Raw genomic sequence first — 11886 nt, 5'->3', positions numbered from 1 at the left:
TGTATCTGTTACTGCTGGTAAGAATGTTACAATATAACATTGTAGGAGAATATTCAATGGCTCCACAAATGGTACTGATGGAAAACAAATGCTAAAAAGACAGAATTTACATATAAAATCAATACTTAGAATTTATATATATATTTATATATACTTATATATATATATAAATTCCATGTAAAAAATCAGCGCTTACATATATATATTTATATAATTTTTTAAATATACATATATTTTCCCAGCATGCCATGCACACATATAGTATGAAAGCCTATTAATATGCAAAAGATTCATATATAATTATAAAAGTAATTAAACAAATCTCCTGGTGTTCCACAAGAACACTTTGCAGGTGACAATAAGCCCAGCCCACACTACAGCCACAATGTGGGCTACTCCAAAAGAATGACATTATCAGCATCTGTGCCCTAAATCTCAGTTAGTTACTATAGGAAATTTGGGTGTTTGAGGGTGGCTGCTCTTGTCAGTGCCTTCTGTTGCTTCAAGCGAAAGGCTCAAGAGAGGGCGGCAGAGATTTGGCACCCTGTGCAGGCGCTTGCTCCATTTTCTTCAAGACCAACGATTTAAGCCATGCAGGGGCTCCCTCTGCTGTTCTTTCTGTATTCAGAACTATAAAAGGGGAAGAAAAAAAACACCAAACCCTGCGTTGTCATTTACCTTTAGCTGAGGAGGAAGGGAGACTTCACGCCAGTATAACACAAGACCTCTTTCTGTCTCTTCTGTACCAGCTCACTCTTTCAGCCTCGGTATTAGACCTCTGAACACGAGATCATTAAGTGAGGCAAATATATGGTGCTTGTATGCAGATATTTGGATATCTGATGTCCTCTCTGAACTGTGAAAAACTAAAAGTGACTTGGCTGTAGGAAAGAGCTTAAAAGGAGATTTTCAGCAGAAACGACAGTTACATGATAATCTACCTGAGCTGGAGGTTTCAAACTGTTCCTTATGTAGAACACACAAAATAAACTCTCCTGCATTTTGTATTAATGAGAGAAAAAAAAAAAAAAAAAAAAAAAAAAAAAGACATTGGCAGCAAAACCATCACAACTGCAGCAGCACTCCCCATCTGGAACAGGTTGCCAAGGAGGCTGTGGATGTCGCATCCCTGGAGGCATTCAAGGCCAGGCTGGATGTAGCGCTGGGCAGCCTGGTCTGGAGGTTGGTGACCCTGCACATAGCAGGGGGGATGAAACTCAGTGATCATTGTGGTCCTTTACAACCCAGGCCATTCTATGATGATCTCCCCAGATAACTAAAATTTTCTCATTATTTCTCTTTAAAGGTGTTTAGACAAAAATCCAAAGCAGCCTTCTAATTTTTTTTTTGCCACTCCTTACTGTCTTTACTCTTGAAGCTTCCAATAAATTGGTGGGAAATAAATCTGGAATTTTTATAAATTTTTAGTTCACATAAGAAATTATCTAAAGGTATCTCCAAATAATTCTCTGCGTTGATTCTAAGGGGATACAAAACACCAGGGGAAAAAAAACCAACAAAGAGTTAATTTTTACATTAGCTGGACAGAAAAGCTGAAAGTCTTCACAATTTCATCAAACTTGCTTCATTGGTCACCAGGCAAAATGAAGCAGAAGGGAAAAAGAAAAAGAAAAGAAATATAGCCTCTCCTTTCTCAGCTTAGGCTTAAGTGGGTGAAAACTTGCCCTTGAACTACTACCTTGAATAAGCAGCATTCATTTCCCCTTTAGGCATAATGCTTTTCCAAAAGCCAGAGCAGAAAAAAAATAAATCTGCTGTGCTGTCATTGGAAACTATGATTTATAGAAATGTTGACTATGTTTCATAAAAATCACCTGCTATTTAAAAACCAAAAGAAAAAGATACCACCATCAGCATTTGTGTTGACAAGAATGTTCCTAAATACCATATCAACGTGACTTCATTTTCCATCTGTCTGATGGATTTGCATTGCATAAAATCTGTACACATCCAGGAATGTGTTTTCTTTTTCTGCCACACTACTAAGAAAGTAACTCAGGATCACACAGCAGCCTTTTGCTGTGACTAATCCCTCTGGATTTGGCCTAGCCTTTCAGGCAGCACTTCCTGCCTGAACCCGTCTATGCGCTCTGAAAGCAGAATGAAAAACAAAACAAAAATTCAGAAAAGAGACATTAAAAAAAAACCAAATCAAACAAACAAAAAACAACAAACAAAACATGGGCCATGCAGGTTGAACTTCAAAGAATCTTTCACAAAATCAGTGCAGAATCCTAATAGCTCCTTGGCTTTGTCATACAGTGTAAGGGTCTTTTCTAGGATCAGGTTTGAGCCTGTAATAGTGGAAAACTTCAGCCCTTTTCAGTGCTGGGGAGAAATTGAAGGGTTTGTATCAGTGCTAAAACAGCTTCACTGAAGCAATGCAGAAGAATGGATTTCTGATTGTTTGATTGAGATTTTGATACAGTAAACCAAAATATATTTTTGATTTCTCAAAGTCTTCAATAATGTATTGCAAAGTTAATTTATGATTCTTTAAAATATCGATTTAAATACAAAAGAAATAACTGAGGTGTGAGCACTACATTAAGTAAGAACAAAACTGAGAACAGACAAGATATACAGCATTCAGACTAATCATTTCTTTCTCACAATGGAGAACTTCTTGCTCACAAATTCCAACTAATTCAGAGAAGTCATCACCTGTACACATGTCCCCTGCTTTCTCTTCATGCTAATGTAAGGTCATACACTGTGTTTAGGCAAACAGACCTAAAGAGAAGTTGCTCTGTGAGCACTTCCACAAATTACCCTCTTATGGTAAGCAACATGAGAAGCGCCTATCACTCTTACCAATTCATATTATGGTCACTGAAACTGGATTAGAGATTAGAAGAGTTTAGGGAGCTAACAGATCTACCACTCCTTATCTCATCTCCAGAGGTGCAGAAGTCCAATAGGCATTGCATTAGTAGGTATTTCTTTAGAGGTTTCTTGTAATTCTAAGATTAAAACATTCCTTAGCGAAACAGCTAGCAATAACAGAAAAAGAGTTTGACACAAATGTACTCTATCATGTTACACAACATTTGTAACTGTGTATTATACCAACATCACTTACACAATGGGAGTATGAATCAAATGCCTTTTTTTTTTCTCCTTTATCTTTAAGGATGATGAGACTTCTTAACTTTGGTGAAGTCCTTCTGCCTGTTTAAAAAGACATGGGCTATTTCCTGCAGTCACCAAAGGGATGAGGTCTTTCAGAGAGTTCACCTTACAGTAACTGTCCACCATTACTGTTTAAGGAAGGTATGTGCTGGCCAGCACATCTGGAAACTGCAGCAGAACTTGAAACCTGGAGTATACCTGGAGTGGTAAAACATTACTAAGCTATGCATGGTGAAATTAAGACAATAAAGATCAGAGCATAGCTTTGTCACAGAAGAAAACCCTCAGCTTTCCACATTTGCCAATATCATCTTTATCTGCTGTAGTATAATAATTCATAAGATCGTAAGATTTCCACTTATTCATTTTAAGAAAAAAAGGCTTTAAATACTCAATTACTACAGTAGACTAAGGAGAACAAAACCCCTCAAATCACATCTTAAAGAAAAAAATTGTCTATCACAAGTATGCTTTTCAACTGCCCCAGAATCTTTTTACTGATGTATTACCCATTCTCTGGAAACTGTTCTTTTGGTTTCTCTCAAGCCTGAGCAATACAAATTCTGAACAGCAATTTAACCGGCAGTCATACACGTCTACAGAAATACATATGCATGCTCACTACTGAATATATATTTTCTGTACCATGGAAAGTACGCATTCCATATATTTGCATACAATTGGATAGGTAAGGAACTAGTGGAAATGAGAGTACTAAGGAGGAAAGTTATTTCTTGAAATCTGCCTGTATGACTGTATTTAGACTCAAAGATCCACTGAAGGGGGAATCATCTGTTTTATTAAGTGAATTCCAGGAATAAACACTGCATGTACAATATTAGTCAGTATCCTAGCAAATCACTACAATGTAGGGGACACTGTGGATTACAAATGTGCATTAAATTACATATAGTTATGGAGTTCTTCTCCCCCCTTAGGATGCACTCACCACTTTCCTCCTTCCTGCCTGACAATATGTTGCCATGCTATAAAAGCCCTAATGCCCATTTCAACGATTAGCTGTACATCAGCATTACTACTTCAAATCCACATGTTTCGCATCAAGCATTAAATGGGATGAATATTGATCTGCTAAAGAGGATTTATTTATTTCTAGCTCTATCCAAAGATCAACTACTAGCAGCTTTTGGTGGATCTGTTGAGCTCTCACAGCACAAAGCTACTGCATACATGACACCGGACTTGACATTTCAGTTCTGGAAGAAAACCAAACAGTAAATTCACTGCAATAATCCTAGATAAATGAGATGATCACTGGAAAAGCTGAGATAGTTAAGTGGTCTATCAGAGAAGTCCAAAGGATGATATTGAACTGTTGCTACATAGTAACCTATCTTATGAGAGCATGGCACAAGATCACCATATCAGATGCCAATATCATTGCCTTAAAATAGCAACATGTCTTCAGATTATCTTGGAACACTTCACAATTACGTGCTGAGCAGAGTACTTTTTATGCAATATACGGATAATCAGATACACACAAATATCATCATGTTTACCCATTCATTCTGTTTTTGTCTGTTCAGTCAGTAACGCCAATAACTGTATAACGTGATCAAGAAATACAGATACATAGCCTCAAAGCACAGCTAATACACCTCTTGCAATGTTGGATCTGCACATTTTGGCAGGGATTTTCTACTCTTCAGCATAGACAAAGTAGAAAAACATACAAATGAGTTGATGAAGACTGTAAGAAGATAAGAGATGAAATAATACGTTGCCTTTTATACTCAAATGGCAGGGGAGGAAGAGACTGCTATGTTTTCACTAACTTTAACAAGGAGAGTTTGAGATGCCAATGTAAGAAGCCATGAAATTTTTGCTGTGTCACTCACACAGGAAACCGAACAAGTCAGTCAAAATATTGCCTCAGTGCTGTGATTTCATCAAGCTGTATAATTCCAGTGGTTAATAATATTGTTCTCGTCATCTGCTAAACATTTCATATTTTTTCACATTATTTCTCTTCACTAATTTTTCATTATGAGAGAGTATTAACTTACAGAAAATGTGGAAGAGAAACACATTGTGACATACAATGGGGATATTTGCTTCAGCTAAGCATTACATCATGTTTGGCTTCCTGTAAGACCACTGCTCTCAGAAAACAGACAAGCAATCTGCAACAACAGAACACCCTATGCAGCACATTATCAGGAATGCATCTGAAAGCTGAAAACCAATGCTTTGCTTTGGTTGCTTGAACTCTGTGAATCTATAAACACCCCTACCAGAGGTAGCACTCTGTTTAATTAGGTTTCTGTCTGTAGAACAGTGTCTGCTTTGCCAAGCGGAGGGAGCCTTGTGTCAGTTCCAAGTGTCAGTGAAAGAGAAACAATGTGTGTCAACATCAGCCTTGCATTAAGACAAGGTGAAATCAAAGCCGCAAAAATCATTTTCCTCCCCCATGGTAATTTATCTTCAATTTTGTCAGTGTATAAAACAACTCATGCTTCTGAAGACAGCGTTAGTGAGATACAATCTAATATATTACAAATGTAGAAGCTTGTATTATCTATAAAATGCCTGAAATAAACTCAAAACAAAGATGAGAAATTAATTTGAAATCTTTTTGTGGTCTGTCTGGTTAAATGCCTGTAACTGGACACCACAGAGGAGTCACCTCCAAGTTCTGTGTAATAGATTGTTTCATTCATCTGTGAAAAATAGAATGAAACAAAATGAAACAGCTCAACTGTGAGTAAACAACGAAAGGAGAGTCAGTTACAAACTGCCTGAAGCTATCAAGCTATTCATATCTGGAACAAATGAAATGATACTAAATTTGTATCCTGAAAAGTAAGAATCATTTTCCTGACTTTTCTGTTCTTGTAACATGGCCCTCTACAAACTACTTTCTAGGAATATTATATAAACTTGCAATAAAAGTTGGCAAAAAGTTCATTCAAATAATTATTTTTCCTGTTTTTTTAAAATTACTAAATAGACTTTTTAAAAAATGGAACATAATGTAAGGAAAACATACAAAAGGGCAACATCAGTAAACACTTAAGTAGATTGCTGAGAGCGTCTTTGGTGAGGAATCAAAATCAGAAATATTTCCTTAAAGCAAGTTTATGACAAAATGGCTTTACCTAACAATAACTCCTTTCATCGCAAACGCTTCACAACACATGTCAGTCTGAAACGGATTGCCGTGCTTGTGGCTTAAATGTAACAGTAAAATTTCAGACACGGTGAAACCCTGTATTCCAGCTTTTATCCTCCCCACATCCTTTTGACATCCCTATAGTCATTTCTGCCTCTGCAACTCACTGCATTATATGGGGGAAAAGAGAAAGAAAGGAGAAGGAAAATATGAAGGACGTCTTTCTTCTTCATGCCCTCCCCCTGCCCTTTGCAAAAAATAAAAATCCCTAAAGCGTTGAAGCATATTTTCTTTTAAAAATAAATAAATAAATAAAAATTCTTGAGTTGAAAATCATCTTCTTTTTTAACCCCAGATTTAGTTACTTTAGAGCATAATTAATACAAATATAGAAAGTGAAAAGATGCTATAAAGAAATAAGCATTGTTGGAAAAGAGACTCTGCTCAGCACTGGAACATCCACAGACAAGTCTAGAGACAAAAGCCCAAGCATGTTGCAGAGCTTCCACCAAACAATGTGAGAAAGAGCAGTAGTAAGGAACACATACTCATGTGACTTCTTTAGGCAGCAGCATTACTCAGATAAGCTGTATTACCATTTAAACCACAGGTAGTTTTGCAAACTATATTTCCACCCAGCAGAACATCTGTTCCCATATTTCATTTGTCCACACGCTTCTTTTTCAGTACAAAGCACTAATTTTTTCAGCAATTTGTAGTATGCTTATTAGGAACTTCGTGAAAAAACAGCCCTCTACCTCTCCCGTCCACTCCCCTCCCTGTCCAAGTGTTCAGGATTTTAGGAACGATCTTAAGCCAAATAGTGCTATATGATGTACGTCGTGTGGTATATGCACCATGTGAAACACAGATGAGGATTTTCCTTTTTTTTTTGGAAGGCATTGTTTTACAAGTCACAAATTCTAGCACTACCTAACAAAACTCCTAGTCACATAAAAAGATGCAATAAACCTCTCTAACAGTAGCTGATTTGTATGCAACATTGACCGTAAGGGTAACTCTTCAGTAAACCTGAATCTCATATATAATGCATAGCAGTTAATAAATCATAGTAAAATCAGGTGGCTTAGAGCCAAAAATACCCAACTGGTAATGGAAAGGGAGAAAAGATTTATAAAGAGACAGACTCTGTCTGGATTTTGCTTTTAAGAGTCTCATACGCTGCACTGGGAAAATCTTGCTGTGGTTTCCAAGAGGACGTGTGTCATGCTGACTCACTTCATCCTTCCCCCAGCATCGTCCCTCACTTACCCCAGGTGATGCCTCTTCTCTCTTCAAAACCTTCCTCTTCGATTTTTCACTTGTCTATCTGTGCCCCAGCACATGTGCTGGAAAAGAGAGAGAAGAGATCAAGATGAGAACAGGGCAATGTTCCTGAAAACTCACTAAACAGAACGTACCACATTGGATTTCTAACCCGAAGAGAAATGCACGTGAAGAGCCTCCTGAAACCGGCTTTGTGACCCTCAAAAAAATATGCTGCAAAGTATTCAACATGACACAAACTTCAGCTTCAAAATCCAATTTTACAAAAGGCAGAAAATGTGCTACGGTATTTTTGATTGGAAGAGCGGGTTTTTGCTTTAAATATCAAGGGCAAAACTCTTCTCTCTGTTCTCATTGGAGACCCAGGAGAGCAGGATATTAAAGAAGACTGCTGCTGCCCAGATCTGAGAAAAGAATTTTTTTAAGCCTGCCCATAGTGATCAGAGGCCCTTAGCCAGACTAGTGCTACTGCAAAAGAGAGAGTGAAATGCAGCACTTGAAAGATAAATGCACTCACAGCTTTCATCAACAGTATGATGTTAATTACACGTATGTATATAGATATGTAAATATATATATGTATATAAACAGCATGATCTCCTGGGTCAAGAACCACATTCTCGAGTTAAACTAAACTAATACTGAGGTTATTTTTTTTTTTGCAGTTATGTCAGTGTATGTCATTTGGTTTGACTAATGGGAAAAGGCTTTTCCTGTTGATCTGGTTGTCGATGCTTATCATTGCTAGGAGCATCCTGGCTCAAGGTCTGGACTGGGAAAACTGCAGGAAAATTTCTAAATCAAACAGAAACCAAGTCCTTTTACCCTGCCTTAAAAAGCAAGTTACAAAGCATGCCTACGGATACCAGGACTTCTTTTTATCATCAAAGCATGTTGGACTCATGCTATTCAAGAAAAAGCTTTAAAAATCAGAAGCACCCTCAAACTTTACATCACAAACAAACATGTCTGTCAATAAAAACGTCCCAACACCGAGGCTTTGCTATCTGCGTGGCCGACAGCAGAGCCGGCTCATTGACCTCATTTTTTCGGGACACCCCTTGAGGACAGACCCTTCTCTTCCGTACAACTCGGCGCAAACCCTTCCATGAGTACTGGTATACGGAACGCCGCTTTCCCGTCTCGCAGCCGCGGAGCTGAGGGGAGGCCGGCGGGCGCCTCCCGCTGGCGGTCACTAGATGGCAGCACCCGCTTGCGGAATGCCGAAAAATGGCGCCCGCTCCGCGCAAAGCCAAGCCCGCCTGACAAGAGCGGAGCGCCGTCGCTCCCGCTGCGGGGGCCGGTGTGCGCCGTACGGCACGGGCGTCTAGAGCTCTTTGTAAACTTAATTCACCTCGGCTTCTGAGGCCGAAGGGCCGCCGTGGACTACGAAGGCGATATGTGTTGCAGTAAACACCCTCAAATATGCACGGGAGTAGAAAAATAACATCACAAATACCAGAGCAGAAGCAAAATCATGGCACAAATAACATGCATACTACCATTTCAGAATATAAATATTTAAACATAGCTTGCTCCCAGGGAAGGAAATAAGACTTTTTTCCACATAAAGCATTAAATGCAATTTCAGTGTTGCTTTTACCTGCCTTGTTTCATGAATTACTTGTTTGCGCTGACAAACAACAGCAATACAACTCCTTTGAAACGAGGATGAAAACCCAGTTTCATTTGTATTTATTCAGCTAGAATTAGGAAACTACAAGCTATAAACCTTGTAAGTAGGTAACAAAGTCTTCCCCCTCAGCAGTGCTTTAAAGAAAATCAAGTGAACTCACACTCAATAGCCTGTGTGTAAAACGGCCCTGCAAACAAACCTATCAGCAATGCTGGAAAGAAAAGGAGCTCTTGTCAGCTTCTGCCCATCCTTGCAGCTGTGCAGTTCCATCCTTCCAGCCTTGCACTATTGCCCATCCACAGGACAGACACGAACCCTATTGTTTGCAGGCACGACTTACACAGTTGCAGTTCTGTCAGAAGGAAAGAAGAGCACCAAGGTGAGAACCCAAAAATCAGTGCCTGGGCATTGCCACAATGGAAAAAGCATTGCTGGAAAGTGCTGCAATTTCCAGTCCTTCCTACTTCGTCAGGTTTGGAACAGTGAAGCCTAAAGGACATAAAGCACAAAGTATGCTGATGAATGAAAGCACTTCTTACATGCACAACTGCCAGGAAATACTCATAGGAGAGATTTTTCATGCATCCCGGCAAGCATCTGATTATGACTTTCCAGCAAGAAATGTAAACATAGTAACTACACTCCCCATTGCCTATACACATAGCCAAGAAAGTGTTATTCCAGAATTCATAGTTAGATTTGATAATATTTTGCAAGTAACAGTCTGCTGGCAGAGCCCAAGGATGTTCAGTCTGTACAGTGTCTCAGTCTGTGGTTTGACTTTGCAGCTCTCAGCTAGAATATTCTACTGTCAGTCAGTCCTAAATAGAAAATGGTACTGCTTCAGCTATTAAGTACAATTTGAACAAACTTTTACTACGAAGGTCAAATGAATCAGATAGAAAAAAATATTTAAAAAAATGACACTCATCAAGTAATCATTTATTGGAGGAAGTGTAAATAGCAGGCATCTTTTTCCTCAATGAGGCCCACAAAACTGGAACAGAAAAGAGTGAAAATACTAAGTACTTTTAAAAAAATCCAGTGAATAGTATTTTGGTGAGCAGCAAGAAAAAAAAAACACTTTATATAATCTCCCCCTTGCCTTTCTGCCTCAGCTTCCCTTGCACATTCAAGAAGAGGGCTGATGGCAGTATGTGGGTGCAGGCTTTCTGAAATGCTTTTAAACTTTGATTAATCCCCATTTACCAAAATTGGGTGAGAATCAGAGAGGAAGCAAGGCACCTAAAATTGATGCTGTTTCCTTCAAATATTTTTTTAATTTTTGATAATCCATTTGTAGGCTGTCAAGCAGAAATCAAAGATGCAGTGTGAAAATGGTAGCTTAAGCTTTTATAATAATGGTTTAGTAACAGTTTGTGATGTGTGCTGTTTGAAATACTGATACAAATTCAACAGAAAAAAAAAAGATTAAATAAAAAGGGTCAGAAGTTTGGGGAGAAGCAGTGAACAGTAGCAGTGCAGTATTGCAGCTGCTGCACAGTGCACAGCAACACTACAGAGTAATTTATGACAGGAAGTGAAGAAAATTCCACAATCCACCTGAAGCTACAGTGAGAATTATGTAGGCAAAGTGTATTTATTAAAACTGGCATGTAACCAAGACTTCAGGGGCTAATAACCCCGTTCTTGCAAGAGACAGCAAATAAAAAACAAATATCTTGATTGACCACATACTGCAATACCACAACTTCACATCTCAATTGGAAAACATGGCTTATTGCATGATAAATTGTCAAAAGGATTTGATCTTTCTAGGACTTGATTTCCTGGCCAGCAAACTTTTTTTTTTCCTATAAACAGCAAAGGTAACTGTTTCTTTTTTTTTTTTTTTTAAATAATCCATAATATTTTATATATACACATACATCTATCTAAAAAATCCTACTTACATCTATTATTAAATATGGGCCACTCTTTAAACTGAAATTTAACATTCACAATGGGACCGTTTTTACTGTTAATTTTGTTAATAAAATTGTTCTATGCTGAATTTTATTTAGAGTTTCTTACTTGGAAACTGACTTGATTTTACAGGTCCAGTACTTGGTTCAACACAGAATTGACAAAAAATTAAACTACTATGCAAAGCGTGTACCGTTTTAGCTGTGCATCTGTAACACACACAGGTCATGCACAACTATCTAGTTATATAACTGCATAGATTCTGAAAGCACACATGCATTAAGAACATAAATACTCCCAGAAGCTGAGCGCATATTCATGCAGTGTACATTTGTTTACAGGAATCTGACTACGGTATATAAATATGGATATACCATGTTTGTGTATTGCACTTTGAAAGATCCTCAGCGTGCTATAAAAGATCGTTTTATGATGAAGTTTGAGATGCATATGTTTCAAAGAAAGCTACATAAAAGAAAGCTATTTCATCCCAGGATTGAGCAGATAAAAATGAGTACTACTACAATTTATCAGACCCATTGCACTCACCACATATGCTAGAGAATATTTTTCCTTTCCAGATTGTTTAACCATCAAACAAACGACTTGTGTCTTGTGGTATTGAAAAATATGCATCTCTTGTGGAGATGTAGAACAGCTGTAAAACAGTATTGATTGTCATTATGTCTTGCCACATAAAGACAAAAGATACCAGAGGCATTTTGATGGCAGGAGCAGTCATCTTTAA

The 11886-nt window shown here is 38.0% G+C and overlaps 1 long non-coding RNA gene across 1 annotated transcript; it reads right to left on the bottom strand.

The window, feature by feature from the left end:
- Positions 1-553: 553 nt before the first annotated feature.
- Positions 554-9684, bottom strand: LOC128080589 (uncharacterized). The gene is made up of 3 exons (XR_008206795.1): positions 9553-9684; positions 7562-7638; positions 554-630 (listed from the first exon to the last, which is right to left on the bottom strand). It is a non-coding gene; the product is annotated as an uncharacterized LOC128080589 (long non-coding RNA).
- Positions 9685-11886: the final 2202 nt, after the last annotated feature.

The sequence above is a fragment of the Tympanuchus pallidicinctus genome, unplaced genomic scaffold, assembly GCF_026119805.1.
Source record: "Tympanuchus pallidicinctus isolate F22 unplaced genomic scaffold, pur_lepc_1.0 scaffold2, whole genome shotgun sequence".
Classification (NCBI taxonomy): domain Eukaryota; kingdom Metazoa; phylum Chordata; class Aves; order Galliformes; family Phasianidae; genus Tympanuchus; species Tympanuchus pallidicinctus.
The sequence above is the reverse complement of the archived record's forward strand: the minus strand, read 5'-3'. Positions and strand labels throughout refer to the sequence as shown.